General features: G+C 40.8%; 1 long non-coding RNA gene across 1 annotated transcript; it reads left to right on the top strand.

Annotated features, from left to right (window-relative positions):
- Positions 1 to 11,735: 11,735 nt before the first annotated feature.
- Positions 11,736 to 15,113, top strand: LOC117244224. The gene is made up of 2 exons (XR_004496858.1): positions 11,736 to 11,895; positions 13,935 to 15,113. It is a non-coding gene; the product is annotated as an uncharacterized LOC117244224 (long non-coding RNA).
- Positions 15,114 to 22,291: the final 7,178 nt, after the last annotated feature.

Here is a 22,291-nt window from a genome sequence, read left to right on the forward strand (position 1 = left end):
ATAGAATAGAATAGAATAGAATAGAATAGAATAGAATAGAATAGAATAGAATAGAATAGAATAGAATAGAATAGAATAGAATAGAATAGAATAGAATAGTCCCAGTTGGAACGGAACCTATATCATCTAAGTCCAGCTGTCTAAGGTTATTCCAGAAAGTAAAGTTAGACTTGAAGAAAGGTCCTTGCATGGACTGAAAACTAGGCAAAGAAAGGAGTAGGGATTAATGAGTGTTTTTCAGGATGGAAAAGAATTGGCAGTAAGGTCCCCCAGGAACTGGGCCTGGGACCTATTACATTCAGTATTTCATCAAAGAGCCAGAGAAGAGAATGAACAGTGGAATTTCTGAGTTTGAAGGTGATTTTAACTGATTTTGCATTACAAGTTTTAGTGTAGATAAGTGTGATCTTATGAAAAATAATCTAATCCCTACTGACATGATGTAGAACAAAGAACAGAGATATGAACTCTTTAATTCAGGAAGAGATCTTGGAGTAATTGCTCTCAGTTCTCTGAAATCATGAGCCCATGGTGCTACGCCAGAAAAAAACCCCTCAAAAACCCAACCCAAACAAAAATCAAATGCAAGGAAAGTACTGAGTACAAATGGGAGAGGACATTCTGTCACCATACAAAGCTGTGGTGCACCCTCTATTTGGTGCTGCCAGTTCTGTTTTCCACCTCCCAAGAGTCATTAAAAGCAAAGAAGATACAGAGAGGGCCAGTCAAAAAGCTTGTGATGATGTAGCAACAGTTTAGTGAGGAGAGAAAAAAGCTGATACTCTTCATTTTGGAGAGAAGGGTGAGGGGAGATGTGATAAAGGTTTACAAAATCACAGATGTAATGGATTAGCTAAATCTTTGTAATATCAGAAAGCTCGGAAAGGAATTAGACAATTTCATGGATGTGCATGAATGGATGCACATGAATGATTATGCAGGAATATAACCTCTAAAACCTCTACAGCAACAGTGGATGCTGAAGCAGTAGAAGAGGAATACATTTCCAATAGTTGCCAAAGTCACATGCCCTCCTGAAACAACTTTTCCTTTTGTTGTTATTCCTCAGGCTTCTCTATTATGGGCCAGGCATTAGCCACAACCACCACTGTCGCCCCCCCCGCCTCCCCAAACTTCCAAGGGAGAAAGGTCTAAGTTCAAAAATAAAAGAGGAAAAACCCTACTGTTTGAGGTAAAATAACAGCTCCAGCTCCAGGTGCAATATCTTAAAAAAAGTGGGAAAGGGGTAAGAGGGTCAGAATATAAATAATATATAGATAGAGAAGTAGTGGGAAATACAGGAAAAAAAAGAGCACCCAGGTGTGCCTATTACTTCCTGTGGACCTCCAGGGATGTAAAAATGAAAACAGTTGCCAGAACACCCCCTCCTCCCCATTTATTTTCCTGCTGTCAGAGACACAATACCAGACTGAATGGATCCATTGGCCTTACCCCAGAGAATGTTTCTTATGTTTGAATGGTCCTCTATTGGAGACAGTCTTGGCCATCCTGGAATTCAAGCAAAGAGTTGTGACAGGTTGTACAGAGACTTACTGCATAATTTGTTTCTCTCTTAAAAAAAAAACAAAAACAACTTTGAAGTATGTCTCAGTTTCCAACTGAAATAGAAAACTATAGGGTATTGGATAGAAGGCAGGTAAGACATAGAAGAAACCACTAAGGGAAATATTTAAGATGGATATAAGATGTAAAACTGTATCTCACATATATCAGTTGGTTTTAATCCTTTTTGATTTCCAGTGTAGGTGTGTGGCAAATTTAACCTACTTAGAATAAATTTGGTTCTTTAAATTTTTTTCCCTTTTTTTTTTTTTTTCTCTCTGAGTTTTGCAGACGACAGGTTTATAAGTATGACAGAAAAGATACAGTCTTGGAAATAAACTATTTCTGTGAAGTGAGAGCACATATCCATGGACACTGACCAGATTATAATACCAATAGTCACACTATAGTAACATTTCTTTTGTAGAGCTGAGTAGTTGTGCAATGCATAGCTGACTTTGGGGCTTAGGGTTTTTTTGGCAGATGTTCATCTATTTAGAAAAGCAAAGGGAAGACTCCAAATCCTACATATCATATCCCCCCATAGTGCATCTGTTCAACTCAGACTTGCAAGGCACTGGGTTTCATCATTTGTGAAAGTGGGCCACACACCCAAACAAAATACAAAATAATGACTCCATCTATTTCCCTGTGTGTGATACAATCAAATTGTGAAACAGATCTTCAGCTACTATAAATCAATATAGGTCCATTAGAACAATTTCATTTATAGGGAGTGAGAATTTGGTGCTTTACTTTGTATATGAGAAAAAAATGCACTTGAAAAAATAATTTAAAATAAAATTACCAGGGAAAAACAATCCTGTATCTTTTTCTATACAACAATTATGCAAATATTTTTTAATAGTATAATAGAAGACTGCTGGAGAGCATTTGGTAAAGACAAGAATTAGATAATAATTTGACTGTAAAACTAAATTATATAAAGACATGCTACACATTAATTATTTTACATCACCCACTTTCCCCAGACTAGAGCACATAGGTCTGACTGTGAAAGTACTAACAGAGTCCCAACAGTCCTATTAAGAGACAAAGAAAGAGAGATCTGGTTAGGCTATTTTTTCATCTTAATACCACTGCCTTATCACTTTATAATTTTGAAAATAAAACTCTTTAAGCAAAACAATACCACAGTGCTAGAATAAAGATTTCCAAATCTTCATGATCCTGATTCCCATCTGCTTCATCCCCTCTGTAGTCATTTTGGCCTGCAAAACTTTATGACATTAATGTGGTAGATCATCATCCCTTCTTTGTATAAACATTAGTTTATGATAAGATGGTAAAGTGGGTCCTGGGGGGCCTATTTGTTTCTATTATACATTGGAAATTGTGTGTGTGCCTATAACTTTTGAATACCAAAATCACCATTGTAAACTGGGAGAGGAGAAGCATTCTGCCCTGTTTTCTTCTATTCCTGCCACTCCAACTCTTCTCTGAGCTCTTCTGTTTACTTTCTTTACATGGCTTTTATTTTTATTATCTATTCTTATTTTTCTCTTCCTATTTCTTTCTACATTGCCATCCTGCTCTTACCACTTAATACTACAGTTGTGCAGAGTTGTTTTTAAACTGGACAATATACTCAATCTTACATCTTAATTTCATTTAGTACCCAACTGTGATCACCACTGAACCTGAACACTCCGTTGCCTTACAAGGAATACAGCCCAACTCTGCACAACCAAAGAATTGTAATACAGACCTTTGTGTTTAAGCAATTATTTTAATTTCTTTTTCAGATGAATTAATAATTTGAATTGTAGTTTGTATGAGAAATTTTATGGGCTGAAAATGGATAGAACACAAAGGATGACTGCTTCAGAGGACTGATTGTTCACAGCCCTCATCTCTGTTTCATACATCAGCACACACCTTTTGTAATCAAATTTATGATATTCCTTTGAAATATATCCCTGAACTGCTAAACAAGATAACCTGGGACTTCTGAAATCCAGAGAGGTGGGAAGGCTTGAGTCAGGCCGATACACAGAGACTGGGACAGAACTGGCCAGCCTGTGCCCTAAAGCTGCATGTACCTCTCTAAGTATTTAAATACAACTCCTGTGGTGGCTGGCATGGGGGCTGTGGCATAATCCCAGCCCTCAAAAACAGAGACTCAGCAAGAGCTTCCAAGGCCAATTTTAGTGATTTCCTTGGCCTCTGCCTGTTTATCTAGGAGAGTCCCATTTCTCAGGCAAACTCTGCAAGGCCATGTTATCACCAGCTGTCCTGAAGCATTCCCACAGCCTTATTGCTCCAGAACTGGATAGGTGTCTTGAGGCTTTTAACACAGGGAGGATTCTGATGAGGTGTTTGGAGAGCTGAGAAGATCAGACATTATGGGAAAAGACTGTGAAATAGTCTGATAGGTTATGTTTTTAAATTACATCTTTTCCTCATCCACAGTAAATTTTTTCCAAGCCATATGATCCTCAAATTACCAATACAAATGGGAATACAATTAATAGCAGTGCCATATCTTTATAGGGAGCACCACATTTTTTGTGCCAGGAAGGCATGTCTTTTATTCTATTAAACTGAGCAAAAGTCTTCTCCTGGGTCTCGTCTCCTCTGCATGGTGCCATCCTTTCAGGAATACATCATCATCAGAGTGCTTTGTCCCAGTGATGTATTACACTAATACATCTGTTGCTTTAATGATATATTAGTGTAATACCTTATCAGAGTGATGCATACCAATGATCTATTGCTCAAAAGGTGGTGCCATTCAGGAATGAAAGAATTCATGGACACAGTCAGTGTAATTACACAGATAAAAGCCAACATAGATTATGCTGGAAGTTGCTTTCATGGAACCAAGAGCACCAGTATTCTACCAGCCTGTTTGGTGCCATTTTCTAGTGCCATTGCACTGGATTTGTAATGCTGAAGTTGTTACATCTCTTTTAAACCTTTTAAATATACTAAGTGCAACTACCATTAACCTTGGGTCACTGTGAAGCAGAATGTGTCCAGTTACATTATTTTACTGTATGGTAGTACGGTACTTACTTACCCGTAACCACAAGAAACCAAGTAACATTAACCTCCAAATAGCCTGAAGAACACACCATATCTCATTATAATAATCTGGGCTTCATCCTTTGCCTGACTTTAATTATTGTCCATTCTCAAATATTTTCGATTACATGACAGTTGAACTACTTCAGCCTGTCGTTAACTGTAGGCCTCTTTAATCTCAACCTTCATTTTCTTTACCATTACATTTATTTTCATTACTTTAGCCTCTGAAAAACAGGCGAAGTCAGTCTCATTTACATTGTTTTATGTAGCATGTTAATTAAACATTTCAAAGCATCACCCAGAGATTGTGGCCAAAAAACAAGTTCTATTTTCTATTTTTTAAAATTTTACTGTAAAGATGGGGAGAAAACCGTGAGCCAATAGTACAAAAACTCTCAAAACTCAGATCTTTTTTCCCCTCTGCTTTAACTCCCTCACTAATTGGGTCCAAGCTTCCTCACTAATTGGGTTTCAAAAAAGAAGGACAGTCAGGATCACATTTTGCTTGCAGTAATTTAACAGTGGTATAAAGTATTGATTAGCTTATTTACATTTCCTCTAAATATGCTTTACACCAAAGTGTGAAAAATGTTGCAGAGGAGAAAATAAAGGCCTCCAACTTGTTTCAGTTCATCAGAGCAGGGAAAGGTGTGTAGGTAACTTAAGAATTTTTGCCAAATAGTCCAGCGCAAAACAATCAGTAACACAAAATGAGGGAGAAAAGGGCAGGCAAAGTATTTCTAGAACGTAAATACTGGGATTTTTCTTTCCTCTTCACTTTCTCTTCTGTTATCTTCAGCTTCACTGCTAGTGACAAGTATCATTTTAATTTGCAGGGAGGGTTGCTGAAGCAACTTTCAAGAATGTATTTAATCAGGTGGCAAGCTGAATTCACAGAAGCCGTAAAGGGAATACAGTGTGATGGATGCAGGACATCCTTCTTGTTACATTCCTAATCCCCCAAGGTCACTCAGCTGACATGTGACCTTGCAGTTTAGCAATTGCTGACCCAGATCTTTCCCCAGCCCCACGGGAGGATGATATAATCTAGGAGCTCATGGGTGGAGCTATGCTACCTGATCTCTGTCAGAGGTGGAAGCAGCCTTGCTGGGATGGTAATGCAGGAAGTATGGCTGCAGTGAAGTTCCTTCAACAAGAATCTGTGACAGATTTATTCAGATGAGAAAACCTGCAAGTTGCCCAATTACATTTTGGTAGGGTGGAGGGGGAAAGGCATCCTCTTCATCTGGCCTGAGAAACCATAAACCCCAGTAAGGACTGCCCTCCAGGGCCAGACTATTTGATTTTACCTGAAAGTATAATTGCTCAAGTCGCTGTAGGAGGATATTTGTGAACTTACCTGTACTTCTCAGAGGAAACTGGTTGTTTCAATGAGTCTTCAGTAGGATTTATGAGAAATTTGTATATTTTACAAATGAAAATTTGTAGTTCCTGCAGTGCTGGCCTCCTGAACGTGGTGGGCCTAGTGTGCTTTTTGTGGAAGTGTGATCTGTGACAAAAGCCTTCCAGAGGGTGATTAGCAAACACAGAAGCAGCTAATTCTGATAAACTGCGGGTGAGCAAATAGACCTTTGTGTAACTTGCCTTGTGTGCTGAGCAATTGGAAGGGACGGATTTGAGATGGGGAGAGAGAGAGGCTTGGCAGGGGGGCTTCTGACACTGTTGCTCTGCCCGTGTGCATCCTAAACGAGCTTCTGGGATACCATACACACTAACAGCTCATGACACGTCATATTTTCAGGGTCAAAACACTCAGTAAGGTAGGGGGTGTGTTACTCTTTTCTTAAGAGATGGGCATCTGCATGGAGAATGAGAATCAAATGAAATGCTTAACAGTGTACAACAGCCTAGGGGACTGCAGGCAGTGTGTGGTCTCAGTCAACATGGCTCTAATGCCCATTCAGTCATAGGCAGTCCTTGTTTGCTGCTTTGGAGGGGCAGTTTGTAGGGTCTTTGGGAACCCATCTGAATGGTGAGTGACTCCAAGTTTTTGTTTTCCTGAGTTAATTTTAGCAACATCTGTTTTCCAGTCTTGTTCACTGTGTGCTACACAAATGCTTTTGCTAGTGTGGTGCAGAAAAGGAAGAATGATGGACAAGGTGGGTGGCAATTGCTTAGATTTTCTCTCTCTGTACTGCCACTCAATGTCAAACCACACCATGTTACTGGGCTGTGTCAGATTATGTGTGGATACAGCATTCCTGTTAAATATCATCCATTTTAGCCAAATGGCATTCCTTTTAGTTAAATTAATAATAATTGTTTTTTAAAAGTTGAAGTTTGCCTTTAAACTAAGCTTAGGAACCTACAAAATTATTGTTTTGAGCTGAACCTGTCTTTCAGTTCCCTCTGCAGTCCATGGAAAGAGCAAGGCTTCTCCAGAGAAATTTATCCTAACTTCCGCAGGATGGGGAACAATTGCTTAACTCTCTCTTTTGACAGCAGGGAAACTAGAAATCTAGGTAACATTAAATGATTCTCTCTCTCTCTGTCATACTAGAGATTAGCAGAATTCACATTTATCTACTGCTTAAAACTCCCCAAGCCTGGTATCTTCCACTGATTTCAAAGAGTTTTGGAACAAAACCTGACACTGCCGCATGTCTGAAGCTCTGTCAACAGCAAAGTGTCTCGATTAAGTGGAGCTGGTTTGGGAGGAGGGAGCTGTGAAGCGGCACTCAACCTCTGGCAGGTTACCTGTGGTCCTCTGGCACAGTCCCAGCAGAAGCTTAGTGTATGACCCTAAGTTTCATTCTCTTGAATTAGAAAAAAAACCCCGACCTTAAAACAATAAGATTTCAAATGTGAACTGGAAAATGGTAATGCAGAAAGTGAAATCAACAGAGCAGGAGGAGGAGGGGGTTACCAGGGCATCAAAATGGGGCAGAAGCCATTTCATCTGGATCAGGAGCAGCTGAGTTTTCCTGGCAGTGTCTTAACACCTGGACTGCAAAATGCAGTGGCTAAGGTGAAAGTATATGATTAATTCTGCTGACTCTGTTATGGGAAAATGGGTTTCTGGCAAAAGCAGGGAAAGAGCAGTTGGGGGCAGTAAAGTGGCTCAAACCTTAGAATGATTTGCTTTCATACATGAGAGCTGGAATCATCAGCCTTTATGAACAAAACCCTTACTTTGGGGCAGATCTGTGAGGACTTCGTCATTGATTGAACTGGGACCAGAATTTCACTAATTCATGACTAATTGGTAATCACAGAAAGTAATTACTTACTATGGCAAATGTGCAACAGCGGTGTTGCTGCCTAGAGCTGAACTGTTTATTTCAGGATTGGGGTTTTTTTGGTGTTTCAGCATGGGAAGCAGGGCTCAAAAAAGCCCTGTGTTATTTACAAAAAGTAGGATTTGGCTGATGACAATGGATGCATGGAAGGAGCACTCAAGTGAATGAAGGATGAGTTCTTTCCTCCTTAGGCTCTCTGACACTGCTTGCTAACCTTAGTGTACTAAATAACTGCACAAAATATTTGTGGACATGTATTCAGGTATGGTAGAAAAAGCTGATTAAAAAAAAGAACTTGTAGAAAAGGATTTTTCTGTAAAATGCTAGCATTACGTCAGTGGTAAATACAAGCATTCTCATCTCATATTGATGTGATAGCAATTTCCGTTTATAGATACTTCTTGAGGAGATTCTTTTTTTCAGAATAGATCTCTTCTGTTCCCAGTCTAGCTGGTTTCTAGAGAGCTGTGATAGTGAAAGATATACGAGCCTAGAAAACAAGCTGAAAGAACTGGTGACTTTATCAGGACAGTTGAAAAGAAACTCAAATTTTAAATTTATTCCTATTAAGAAGTCTGGAAAAAAAGCTGGTTTTAATTTGAAAAAGAATACTGTAGAACAGAAAGGTACTTTGTAGGCTTTCAGCATCAGGGTCTGATCCTCTGTTTTCCCTAGCACTCACTACTGAAGGGGGATTGAGGGAGGTGGGAATAAAAAAAAATAAAAATAGTTGGAGTGTTCCACCAAAGGGAAGAAAAAATAATCCTTTGATCAGCTGCATCTGCAAGTCTTGGTCTTGGAATTAGCAGCCTGGCTGCTACCTGAGTCTGTGTTGGAAAGAATCCTGGTTTTCCTCAGAAGGAAACTCTTATGCACGGTGAGTCAGAGAGTCTGGTGAGCAGGAGAACTTCTCTGAATGAAGAGGCAGACTAAGAAGACAGACTGTCAGGAAGGTAGCTGAAGGCTAACAGCAAAATTTGGTTATTTTAGCTCCTTTAACTTTATAGCCTGTTTCCATCAAACACCCAGGAAGGGTTATTACTATTTCTCTTCTACAAAAATAAGTGGAGCTGTTGAATGTAGTGGTGGGGAAGATGCAAATAGGTGCCTCACACTTCTGCTTGCCCAAATTATGTTCAGGGGCTAGTGTTCAACAGTTATAAAACAAAAAAAAGCCAAAACCCAAACCTACCCAGACTTCTTCCCCTAGCCTGAGCCTTACCCACATCTATGGCTGCAATTAAGGGTAAAAAGCCTCAGCTGCTGTTTGGCCCTGGAAGTACCTGCACTTAACTTACATTGTTAAAAGTTCTCTGGATTCCACCTGAGACTAAACCACAGCATATGGTTTGACCAGTGAATATTGCTGCTCCTTTCTTCCAGATCAAAAGAGCAGAGGAGAAGAAGGTAAAAGAAAGGTTGATGACACACAGACCTTCATAGTGCAGACCACCACTTAGTGAGCCCCAGGATACAGGTAAGCTAAGCTCAGTTTCTTTCTTGAAGGAAAATGTGCAGGTATTACCTGATATTTGGCTTTGTCAGAGGGGGAAGCTTATTGAGGAAAATGCATAAGCCTCTAGTAGAAGTAATATCCATTTTCTGCTAGTCCTAGGCAGCTTCTCAATATGTGGTTGTATTGCAGATATGTTTCTGAGGCACCTGCAGTCGTGAGCTATGTGGGGACCTCAGTAGACTAACATAATTCTGGATTCTGTCCTAGAGGTGAGACTACAAAAATATCCATCTTTTAAACCAGTTTTTTCTGTATTTGTGCCTTGTGTGATGCTTTCTCTCACATCCAAATGTGACTGCGTCAGCAATGTTACTGCTATGGCCAACTTGAAATCAAATCAAGAAGTAGAAAGTGCAGACCTAAGGTCAGTGGTAAAAGTACCAGTTTTCTAGGTACTCATTACATGGTGATCAAAAACATAATAAAAGTGGTAGAACTAAAACAGACAAAGTAACAACTGAAAACTCAGCTTCTAAATCCAGAATGAATTGGCAGAGTGACTCCTTTATTTCCAGTACATGTTCTCCAATTCAGAACTTTGAAAACCCACTGGTTTAGGGTTGTACAGACTATCATAAGCTATTGAGTTACAAGGGCATAATGAGGTAGCTAACAGCGTGTTTTTCTCCTCTCTGGCACATCTGAAGTGAAAGAAAAGTATTTTAGTGTAACATATTGTATTTGCCATTACAACAGTTGAAGAGGGTGTGCAAGAACGGTTAGGGAAGCTCAGCCACAATTGCATACCATGCGGGGTCATCTTTATTCTGATTTTTGTGTCTAGCTCTTTCTCTGACACCACTATGGAGCTTGTGCATTCTTGCAGCAGTTGTTCTCTGTGCTTTCCTGGTGGGGAGGAATGTTCACAAATACTGTGTGAAGAAGTTCTGGAATAGAAATTGCAGTACCAGAAAACTTGCTTTGGCGGTTGAATGGTTAACAGCACCAGCATTTACACCTGTGACTGGTTTCAGATTACTGAGTGAAATTCATAACTCCTTCAGAGTCTCATTTTATGCATTAATAGCAAGCAGTTCTATAGCTAAACCCCCATGAAAATGGCCCAAGTGAAAGCCAGTGCTCAAGCAGCAGATCTTGTGGGATATTGAAATGGGGAGATGTCAAGGGACAGACAGCAGATTTGGCTCACCAAAGATCTAGTAGAGTATGTGGAGAGGTTTTAAAAGTGCAGGTAGATGTGTTTTTCCACTATGTAATTTTCTTTAAAATATTGCTGTCCATGTTGAAGTTTTAATTAAGCAAAAGGGAAAAGTTGGCTGCTAAACATAGTATCATTGGGCCAATGCTCAAGCACAAATTGAGCCATGCAAATAGACAGCCAACCAGCTTGGTTAGTTCTAAACTGGCATTGATGAAATCTGGTTTGTTGTTGAGTTTTTGGGTGTTTCCCCCTGCTAATTCTTTTATTAGTTTTACTCAAAAGCTGTCATTACTATATGGTAGCCTAAAGCCTGCCTGAAATTTTGTTTTAATCATCTAAATTTTAGTTATTCAGCGTGTTTAACTTGAAGGAGTAGAAACATTAGTGCCACAGACTGCTGTGTGTGTTTCTAGGGAACTTGGTTGGTTTGGGGGCGATGTTTTATTGGTACTTCTTCTAAACACATAGGGGAAAAAAAGCATTTCCTTTGAGCTGAGCGTGGTGCCATCCAAACCATACTAAGAGTCACTCTCTAAGAATCGGCGATAAGGACAGAAGCGAATGGTCTCAGTAGGCCCCAATACCGTAGCAGAGCGGGGCAAACACATCCTTAAATTCTCTGTCTGTTGTGTGTGAGAGCGAGATGGTTTCGGCTCCTTCCTCCATCCCCGTCCCGTCCCGCTCCGGGGCGGCTCGGAGCGCCGGGCCGGGGATGCGCTCCGGGAGCGGCCGCTCTGTGCAGCCCGCGGGGAGCGGAGCGGGGGCAGAGGGACACCCGCCGCCGCCCGGCTCGGAGCTACAAGGACAGGAGCTGCCCCCAGACCTCGGGAAAAGGATCCGCGGAGCCAAGGGAGTGCCTCGGAGAGCGGCACTGCTCTGGGTTTCCTGTCTCGGCTCGCCTCCTGTGCCGGTCTCGGCTCAGGCTCATCACGGACGTGTGGCGGGGTCTCAGCAGGTACCCGTGTCTTGGGCCGATGGAATGGCAAGCTAGTCCTTGCTCAGAGAGATGCAAAAGTCATTAAATTCACGCAGGATTTTTTATTCTTGCTCCCATAAATAAGTCACTCTTATCTTTACTATTGTTAACCTTATCACTAGGAAACAAGTATTGGCCTGTAACCTAACCTTTCTGCATTGGTGACTTTGCCATCCTCTGTATATTGACACAGCCTTTTCCCTCAGCAGACTTCCTTTTGGGAACAGGATTTTGGGTAGAGGTCCTTTCTTAAAGTGCTGGTGAGCAAGGCCTGAAAAGTTGCCTGGCTTTGAGATGTGAGCCATGAAAGGAGCACTTCCTTCCAAGTGTCTGCTGGCATAGGTACCTCAGCCTGGGGTCTGAGCAGGTACAGTCCCTTAATACAGACCTCTAAAGGCCCTTGAAATGTCTTTAATTTTTTCTCTTTCCTAACCCTATGGAAAAATAATGTGTTACCACTTTATCTCTAAGAAGGCTTTATTGCACCAGTGAAAACCCAAGGCTCGGTTGTACAGGGAGCAGCTAAAAAGAATATGACACTCAGTAGTTTAGGAAGCCTTGCTGGAGACAGTATCACTGAGGTAATAGGAGACTTTAACAGGGCCTGGAAAGGAGCAATTTGGCACAAAATGTCAGTTTGAAAAGTACAGTCAAGCCATTTTGAAAGACACTGGTCAGAAAAGTCTTCATACTACAGGCAGTGTCTGAAGGCATGGTAGTTTGGAGATGGGAAAGGTTTTGGTAAGGATGATTGACTTTTGGTAGCAAATTAGAAGCTTTGAATTAGATAGGATGGTCAATGAGAGAAGGAATATAAAGCTTAGGTGTTCATTCTGGGGTGGGATGAAGGGGAGGGATATGCCTCAGTTGTAAAGAGGAGGAGCAGGCAGGAAGAGGGAGATGTAAAGAACTGGATGATGTAACAGTTCAGAAGTAACCTGGGGAAGAGAGAGGGACCCTAAGCTTAAAATGTGTATAAATTAGATATTATCTCTTAATTACATGATGGTGCGACAATTTCAGCCAACTAAAACATTTGAGCTGTCAAGCTGAAAGTCTTCAGTCTTTCCTTGCAGCCTAAAATATCTTCATCTTTTTAGCTTCCACCTTTTAGCTTTGGGTGGGGTTTGGGTGATGTTTTAGTTCTGCTTTTCTTTTTTTGTTTCTTATTTTGGAACCTGGAGTATCTAGCTCCCAGTAACTTGTTGGACTTAATTACTTCATGATAACTCAGAGGCACTGAGTGCATAAAGCAGGACCTTTGGCAAAAGCCCATGTGCTGTGAAGGTCTCCAACAATGTCAGCAATGAAGGATGACAGTCTTCATACTCTTATATTCTCCAATGAAGAATTTTAGGAGTTCTCAACATTTTGAAGTTGGTTAAGAGCTATGGAAGAGAGAGAAGTAGGTGCATTGTCAGACTTGACCCAGCTTCCTTGATTAGCATACCCAGCTGGACAGCAGAAGTAATTATGTCTGACATGGTATCACAGCTGTAGGGACTGGAGGCTTGCAGGAATCACAGAAGCCTGACAAACCCTCAGTATGAGAGTTTTCTCTACTCCACTGTGCAGACTTTTTCTTTTTTTACACTAGAAGACCAGAAAGATGTTCCACACTGTTTCTTCCTAATCTCAGCTCCATTGTGGTATCCTCTCCAATGTTGTTTTCTCTTGGAAATCTGCTCTTGAGTATCTTCTTGGCCCACTTCCCCATTGCTTTGCTACAGAGATGATTTTAAAGGCCCTGATTTTACTTTTTTCCCCCATGTAAATGAAAGCATCACAGTGTCTCCCTTCTGAGAAGCTGAAATTATACAGCTATTGTAGGTTTCATAAGGCAACCGAAAGGTTTTGTTTCTGATGGACACTGTTCTTAGCACCCTGGGGGAGAGGCCATCTAACTTAATGGTTGTTGAGACCAAGAAGGCTTACTCATTTTCTTATAAGTTGCCATTCAATATATTAGAATGAATAAAACCTCAGAACTTTAATAAAGATTTCCAAGAAAACCCAGCAATAACATCTTGAATCTTGCACAAGTCTTTGGCCTTTCTGGACCTCTTCTCTAAAAATCACCTTGATTTTTCCCTTTCATCCTCTGCTTGATGACCTTTCCAAGACTAAGTGGGAGATCCATACCTTCTCTGGCTAGGCAGAATACTTATAAGGGAATACTTACTGTTCAGGCTCCCACCTGCTTCCACTGATCCTGGCTCTTGCAAAATCCTCCATGTAAGAAATATGGGGAAACTACTCCTCCCTTTAAGAGCACTTAATCTTCTCTCTTCCCCTCTTTCTTCTTTAATACAAAAAATATGGAGATTTTTTTGTTGAGAGGGGGACCAATACAAAGAGAGAGACCAGAAAGTATTTGAGTGAATCTGTTTATTCTTCCATTTTCAGACCCTCGGTTCTTCATTCATGTAGTTGCTTTTTGAGGAGGGGAGTGCACAAAGGGGCAAACCCCTGCCCTACAACTCCTTCAACTATTCGTTGCTCAAGTTGGGGGAAAAGAAGTGTGTGAGAGCCTGTTCCCTGGGACCGAGACTCCATCTGCAGGCAGGAGCATGCCACTCTCTACCGAGAGCCACAACGACCTCCGTGCAGCATCGAGCCCTTTAGGTCTTGAGTGACACTACTGAAATCCCCCAGTTTCTCAGTGCACAGAAGTATATCTATCCCTCCCAAAACCTAAATAAGAGTAATACGAAATCAAATTGTATGGGTACCTCATGAATTTTACTTCCATGACCTAGGCACCTTTAAGTGCTAGCAGGCAACATATATGGGGGGTTATATGTGTAAATATGTGTGCTTACTGGTGAGAGAATAACACTAAGGAAGTATGGCTGCAGGTTAGTGAGAAAAGCAATTAAATCCTGTGGCCACAGCACCTACATGTCAGGGATATGTTGATGATAATGGTTTGCTGGGAACAGGAGCCTTAAAATTCTACATCTAGCTTTGTTGGTGAACTACCATAGGCAGAGTGCATGTCCCCAGCTGAAAGGTAGAGGTAATGATGCTTTGCAAATGTCTAAGAAAAAAGGCAGCCAACTTCCAGTGCTTTCATTTTAGAGGGATTAAAAATACAGTCACTCTTCTACCTGCTCTGCAGTTATAAATTCCTTTAGTTTGTATAATCTTCAGGATACTGAGAGAAGAGTGAGGAAGTAAAACACCAGCCATAAGTTTGGAATGATTGATTAATGTTTTCCATTAAGTAGCTCATAAACCAGTAGCAATTATAAGAAAAAGTATTTGGACATTAAAGATTTTTGGATATTCTAAGTTTTTTTTTTGGTGAAGAGTCCTAATAGGTAAAAAAGCCTGGTAGAATATTTGTGTACTGTAAACTACTCCCATAAAACCAGACATGAGTACCATGTTTAGGAAAGAATAAATCCTTATGTGACAACACTTTCATTTAGACTGGGAGAGTCCTCTTAAGATCATCTATACCAGCCTCAGTGCTCAAACAGATAAGCTAAGTTGTTCAGGCAACCTCTCTGGTCAACCTGTGGCAGTGTTTGAATCTTCTAATGTTAAAAAAATAAATCACGTTCTTGTGTTCAGATGGAACATTGGTGTTGTGTTGTTTGGTTTGGTTTTCAGGTGTTGCTCTGGTTTTGGTTTTGTTTTTTGGTTGTTTTTTTTTTTTCATATTGTGCCCCTTGCCTCTTATCCTGGCAATGGATACTGCTGAGAAGTGTCTGACTTCAACCTCCTTCCCACTCATCAGACATTTGTACAAATGGATGAGATTCCCCTGAGTCCTCCCTTCTCTGGGCCAGACAGCCTCAGTTTTTCAGCTTCTCCTCATACAGTAGGTGCTTCAGTCCCTTAATCATCTTTTTGACCTTGTACTGGACTTGCTTCAGTAAATTCAGATCTTTCTTGTGCCAGGAAGCCCTGAATGAGATGCAGCACTCCAGAAGCAGCCTCACCAGCATTGAGCAGAGGTACAGGATCACTTCCCTCAATCTAGTGGCAACTGTCTTCCTCCTGGTGGCTTTCTTGGCTGCAAGGGTGCACTGCTGCCTTGTAGTGACCTTCTTGTTACCAGGATCCAAAGGTCCTTCTTGGAAAAGCTGCTTTCCAGCTGGTAGATGCCTAGGATATGCTGGTGCCCAGGGCTATTCCTTGTTACTTTGCATTTCCCCTTTTGAACATCAGGACATTCCTCTACCCACTTCTGTTGAGGTAGTACTTCTGAAAGTACATCTGGTATTATCAGCCACTCTTTCCAGTTTTAAATCATTTGCAAACTTGTGGAGGATGCAATCCTCAGCTTCTTTGTATGGAAATGAAAGCTGCTTCCCTCCAGGTATTACCACTTCTCCTTTTTTACTACTCACAAAGTTTAGTGATTCTCTGTGGGATTTTTCACTATTATTAGTCTATTTATTTTGGACAAATAATTTACATCTTACTGTAGACTACAGACTTGAAAGAGCATGATTTGCCTTAGAGCTGCTGAAAAGTAGGGACTAGGAACAGTATTTCCATCAGTATTAGTGGGGTTGAGGAAGCTAGTCTTTATTTCTAATATCTCAAAAGACAAATAACCTTTTTCTGTGTGTTGTACAGCCCAATGGAGAAGTGCCAATGCAAGGAGAGGTTCCCTACAGGCTGCATGTCTTCATGCTCAGCAGGCTGACTTGCAGCCCAAACCTTCCTGCCTGCCTGTAGATGTGGGCTGATCACTGAGAACATGCAGCATGGTCAAGCATAGCTGAATTCCCTGTGAAATTCATCACACCAGGCAGATGAACTCTGCTAGAAGCTTGATCTCTGTATGATCTTCCCTCCCTTATCCTAATGGATTTCTTTCCCTCGTGAATGTAAAGTCTCAGCACCACCATCTTTTCTTGTCTCCCAGATGCCCTTCTATCTCACCCTTCTTTAGGTATTCCAAAGAGGGCATAGTTGGCATCAGTACCACTGCCATGCCTCTCTGTGCCTGACTTGCTCCTGCTGTGTCTCTGACAAGGTGCTGTGTCAGAGGGAGATGAATTTGGTGAATGCACAGTCCTAGATGGTAGCTGAGCTCCCTGGGGTCTTGTCAGCTCTCATGGTCCAGCACAGTCTCAGTATTACTCTAGTGTTTTAACAATAGAAAACTAGCTAGTTAATTGAGAAACCAGAATTGATTTCCCTGAGGAATTTGCCACCTTGCTGGTGCAGCCAGCAAGACTGAAAGATGCTGCCTTTCAACGTAAATGTAACAAGGTGTTTAAAAACTTGGACACACTTCCGTTTAGCAAACAGCTGTGGCTTAAAACGCTGTTGCCTTGCTACTTAACGGAGCTGCACGCTTCTTATGGAAGTAGACAGGAGAATAAATACATTCTGTTTTGCCAGTTTGGGGGGTGGTTTTTCCAGGAGGAGGTAATGCCTTAAACCATGGCAGTTGTTTGATTATAAGGCTGTGCCTAAATTTTCAGTTAACCAGCGACTAGCAAACTATTAAGCAGACGTAAAATGAGAGAGGGAGTTCTCTGGGTCTCACTCTGATTTACTTGAGACAATTCTTAGGGTGGGGCAAAGTTATTGATTTCAATGCACTTAAATGTAGAATATAAAATTATGCAAAAAGATCAGGATTAGAGCATATAATTATCCTTTTTTATTTCCACATTAGTAACTGCAGTAGCCCTGAGCTAAGTGTTTCAGTCCTCAGTTGACTAAACAAATTCTTTTCATCAGTTCAGAAATTGCTTAGTGTTTTATGTTGTACAATATTAATTTATTTTTTCTATATTTAATCTGTACTGGGTAAGAGGTTGCTCACTCAGACTTGGGAGAGAAATTCTGCATTTCAGGTATCTGTAGGCCTAACTCTAATAGTCCTAGGGTCAGGTGAGTGGTTGGTTGTTTTTTGTTTGGATGTTTAGTTGGTTTGGGGTTTTGGGTATTTTTTGCAAAATAGGGTTACAGAAAAGGGATGTGAAAGGATTATATAATAGATGTAATTATATTATATGTAATATCATGACATTATATATAAATTACGTAATTATGAAATTGAAAAGCCAACTGCAATTATGGTAAAATAAGACTAATGGAACTCTGGTAACTCTGAAGAAGCATCCTATGGTACTTAAGTAGCATCAAAATTATGTAGACATTAATATGTGGTCCTTCTTCAGACCTATAGACAATGTATTTGTGGCCTGTGAAATCTAGGATTTTATATCAGCATGGTTTTAAGGCAACCAGCCTTAAAGTGTTAATTTTTTTTTATTTGAAATTAGAAGCTATGTAATCTTTCCCAGGCAGTGTTCTTTTCTAACAGCTGAAAATTATAAACACCATGGTTTTTCTGAAGAAATATTAATGTGTTAAATTTGCACCTCAACTAGAAGCATCTTGTGCTAAAGTTTGTTATAAAGTGATGATGGATAGATAGTTTTCCAGGATTCAGAAAAGATTCCAAGAAAACTGGTTGTGTTTTAGCAAAGAGGCATAGGTCATATTGCACTCTTCGATGCCTCTCCATTTGGAGGCTTTGAGACTGTAGTGGAATTCTTGGTCTTCAAGAATATTTGTGATTTAATATGCTCTCTGCAGGGGTTCTTGCCTAGAAGTGGCCATGGGCCTTTCATTCTTAGAAAGAAGAGGTTAAAAACTCTGCAGAAGTAGAATTTGGTTGTCTTTTTTAAAAAGCTGAAGCCTGTGTGTCATTTAGGATCTACTGGCTCTGCAAGCACATCTCCCACTTGGTAATTGTTTGTTATCTGCCCTAGGATGGTACTCATCAGACAGCAATGGCTTCTGATCATTGCTCATTGTCCTTTGTGAGGTTGGTTGGTGGCCTTGCCAGCCACTAACTTGTCACTATTTTATTCCTACAAACCTGTTACTTAATGTTATTTGTTTACAGAGCAATTGCAAACATGGATGATGGTATGGATGATGATCCATGAGCTGTTGTCCTATGGGCTTGTTCATCCCTTTGTGTTTGCTTTTCAAATGCTTAGGAGCAAAGAGAAGACACAATTAAATGTTGTTTGATTCGTAGTTACTGCTGAGCATGGAAATATTGGCATAAATTAAAGCCAGAGGAGTTTATGCTGCTAAGGGTAATGACCAACATGTGTGAGAGATGGTAATTTCAATTAAAACTAGTGGGGCTCACTGTACATGCAGAGAAGATACAGAGGCTATAAAAGGCATTTGCCTATGTTCAACATGAAATTAATCCAAAGATAGGAGCAACTTTAAAAAGAGCCTGTGGAGCCTGGATAACTCTCTGCTCCATGCTCAGGGACACACACAACTGTCCTGGCCTTCCTTTTGGTAGGCTATACTTAAAACAGAGGCAGCCATAGTCTGATTTGAGAGGGTCCGGGAATAGTTAAAATGGTCTCATTTTTCTACTCAGTACTCTTTTTCAAAAAAATCTGACCTTGGGAGCAGGACTCTTTAAAGTTTCAAAGAATAAAGCAAGGATGCCAGCTAATTTTTAGGTTTTTGTTTAGCAACCTTTTCAAGTATTTGGTACAGTGCATGCAGTTTGGATACTAGATACGCTGCAAAGGTTTTAGGAATGTTACATCATTTATTACTGTTTAAAAGCTTATTTACTCAATTTGTTTCATTTTTCTCATGTGTAAGTGAAGAAAATATTTACTTTGTTCAAAAGTGGTTTCTGGAGCTGAACTTAATTCATATGTGTAACTAGGTTTGGTGTTTGGAAGGTGCCATACAATCATTACTTATTAATAGCAGGACCTGCAGAAGCAATGCATTATTTATATTATGTTATCTGTGGAAGACTTGCAACTATTTTCTTGTGTTTGGACTAGAAATGTTCAAAAGTGTGGTCAGATGACTTAATTTTTTCTTTTTGTGCTATAACACCAAACACATAATGGGAGATTATTTTTAAGGTGGCATTATGCTCTTAGTCACCTTCCTTAAATCAATATGTAAAATAGTGGGAAGTGAGGACCGATGTGCCTGTTGTTTCAGTGGGAAGACTGGATACTATCTACAGGACAAGGTCTGGAGTAATGCACTTAGCTAGGATAGAGATGAAAAACCAAGTTGTTCCCAAAGAGGGTATTTCCAGGTGTGGGGCTAGAAACTCTTTGAAGCTAGAGTAGATAAAGTTTCTCCCTGATAATTCATTCAAGCATTGGGATTACTTTCACTGCAGAACATGCTCGTGGCTTTGCCCACTAAACTCCTAGGAAAACTGTTAGGATGTCTACAGAAGCCAAGGTCACCCTCAGAGAGATTTAATGCTGCTCTGCTGTGTGCCAGTCCCAATGGCCCTTTCAGAGAGCAGTGTTCCCGTGGTGCCTTTTTGCTGCAGCCACCTCAACTCCCCTAAAGGGGGTTTCAAATGATAGAGGGGAAAAAAACCCACATGGCACATTGTAAATTAATGCTGACAATGTCAACATTAATTTATGCCAGAAACGCACGAGGAATAAAGGGTGGAAAGAGTGATAGTGAAGAACACAGTATTTCCTGTGTCCTGTTCTCCTAGAGCACCTGGGGAAGGGCTGCCACAGCAGTGGTGGATCACAGAGGCAGTACTCTTTCCTTCTGAAATGGCTACTTTGTGGCCTCCTGCACAGACAGGATCACTCGCTCACTGCTCACAAAGCTGGCTTAGTTCAACACGGTCGCCATCAGAATGTATTGAAAAAATAAGACAGTGGGTCTAGCATTGCAAGTCCTACAGTGAACAAAGTTCTGTTGCTAGTCCCAGACATGTTGAAATTGAGGTTTGTGAGCAGCGGTGAAGAATGCCTCTGATATTTTTGGTTATCGTTGCTAACACTGTAGAAGTCTCCAAAACCAGCATGAACTGGAGAATGGAGGGAAAAGACAGGACCTAAATATTCTGAGGGAATTCTGTCTCTGGCACTCTTGGTCATGAGTAAGTGTTAGGCAGCAGTCTGAGACTTATCTGTACCCCCAGAAATCTCCAGTACTGGCAGCTGCACACGTTGGTTTTACCTCTGGATTAAAAATAAATAAATTACTCCATGACAGTGAAGTATTTTAAAAGTATTGTGAGATGATAAATCAGCTGAAGCCAGGAGGAATTTGCTCTGTCTTGGTAGATGTGTACCCTGTACATGTGGTTTTCAAATTCAAATTGCATAGGCATATATTGTCATATATGTAATATTTTAAATACTATTTAGATTTATTTTTCCTTCTGAAAGGCTCATTATGGCTGTAAAATGGGTATAAATTTATGTGAAACCATTCTAAATTGAGGTGATTAAGAGTTTAAATTTACTGTTTAAAAATATTTAGTTTGCAGATTTGGTGTTCTGTGTTTTCCTAGGCAGCTGTTTATTTTTTAAAAAATTAAGTTGGGATAGAAAAGGGTGTGATAAAATGATGAGTCAGGTTGTCAAAAGCCAAAAAATTCTAACAGGTATACATGCTAGAATAATGCATATTTTTATTTTTGCAACATTTGACTCACGATTTTGATTATGTATTCTGCCAAGTTCAAAGTTTTCTTGCACAAAGAGAGAGCTATATGAAACAACCATGCTTCAAATAATTTTACTTCAATTGTAGTAACAGGTTTTGGAGTTTAAATCATTAACAACCTCTGTGTGAACTTTTATCCAAATGACTGCAAATCACAAAGAGAGCACTTCTCTTTCACGGAGTACCTTTTGTGCTTTAGTGAGACCCAATCCCTCTTCTATTTTTTTCCCCACCTTCATGTCTGTCTTTGAAGAAAGATGTGTGATTTGTGAAGTAATGAGAGTATGTATCAGTTAATGAAAGCTGCTATCCTGGCTTCATAATGCACACTGGATTTGCTTCAGGATAAAGCTTCATATACCTGCATTACAGCAGGGGAAAAAAAAAAAAAAAAGTAAATTTCAGAAGTACAGATTGTGGTGTGCACTGTAGAAGTATCATTTAGCAGTTAAATCAACCATTAGGGGTGACCTAATCTTGATTTCCTCCCCCCTCCACACATGCACACACTCTTAAGGAGTTGTGATTTTCGTGCTGCTTGTATTCTTTCCACTTTTTAAAACCTGCACTAGAAATTGTCAGAATACCAACTTGCACACCTTTATTTTGGGTGCTTGTTTTGGCCTGGAGGGAGTTGTGTATACAGCAGCCTCTCCCTCCCACACCGAAGTTTAGCTGCATAAAGCCCCTTTGGCCCCTGGGCTTTGTGAAGGGGTAGCTGAGCCCATCCAAGAAATTCTATGGGATTAGCTGTACACCAGTACAATTTTGCTTTTCTAACACAGGAAGACAAAACGCCTTAATTTAACAAAAAAAAAAAAAAAAAAAAAAAAAGGTTGATGTTATTATTTTCGTTCCCACCACAAACGAGGGGAATACAGTGCGAATGGTCGAGACCCACAAATTCACACACACACACACCTTTTCTCTTTTTTTATTTCTTTTTTTTATTTTTTTAATTTTTTTTTCAAGAGCGGATTAGCAGCGGGTGCAGGAGCGGGGCAGCGCATCCTCCGCCGCCGCGCAGCGCCGCGCCCGGAGCCCGCGGGGAGCGGGGGCACCGTCCCCTGTGCTCCAGCGGGGCGCGCGTGTGTCTGTGCGTGTGTCTGTGCGTGTGCCCGCCCGCCGGGGCTGTGCGGGGGTGTGTGCGGTGTCCCTGCCCGCCCGTGGGCGCGCCGGGAGCGCCGCCGCCGCCGCTGCCCTTTGATCCCGGCGTTAGTGTTAGTTAGGGGCCGGGAGGAGCGCGGGGCGCAGCCCTCGGCACCGCCGCGCCAGCCCTCGCCCCGGCACGG

This window comes from Parus major, chromosome 4 (assembly GCF_001522545.3).
Source record: "Parus major isolate Abel chromosome 4, Parus_major1.1, whole genome shotgun sequence".
In the NCBI taxonomy this organism is placed as follows: domain Eukaryota; kingdom Metazoa; phylum Chordata; class Aves; order Passeriformes; family Paridae; genus Parus; species Parus major.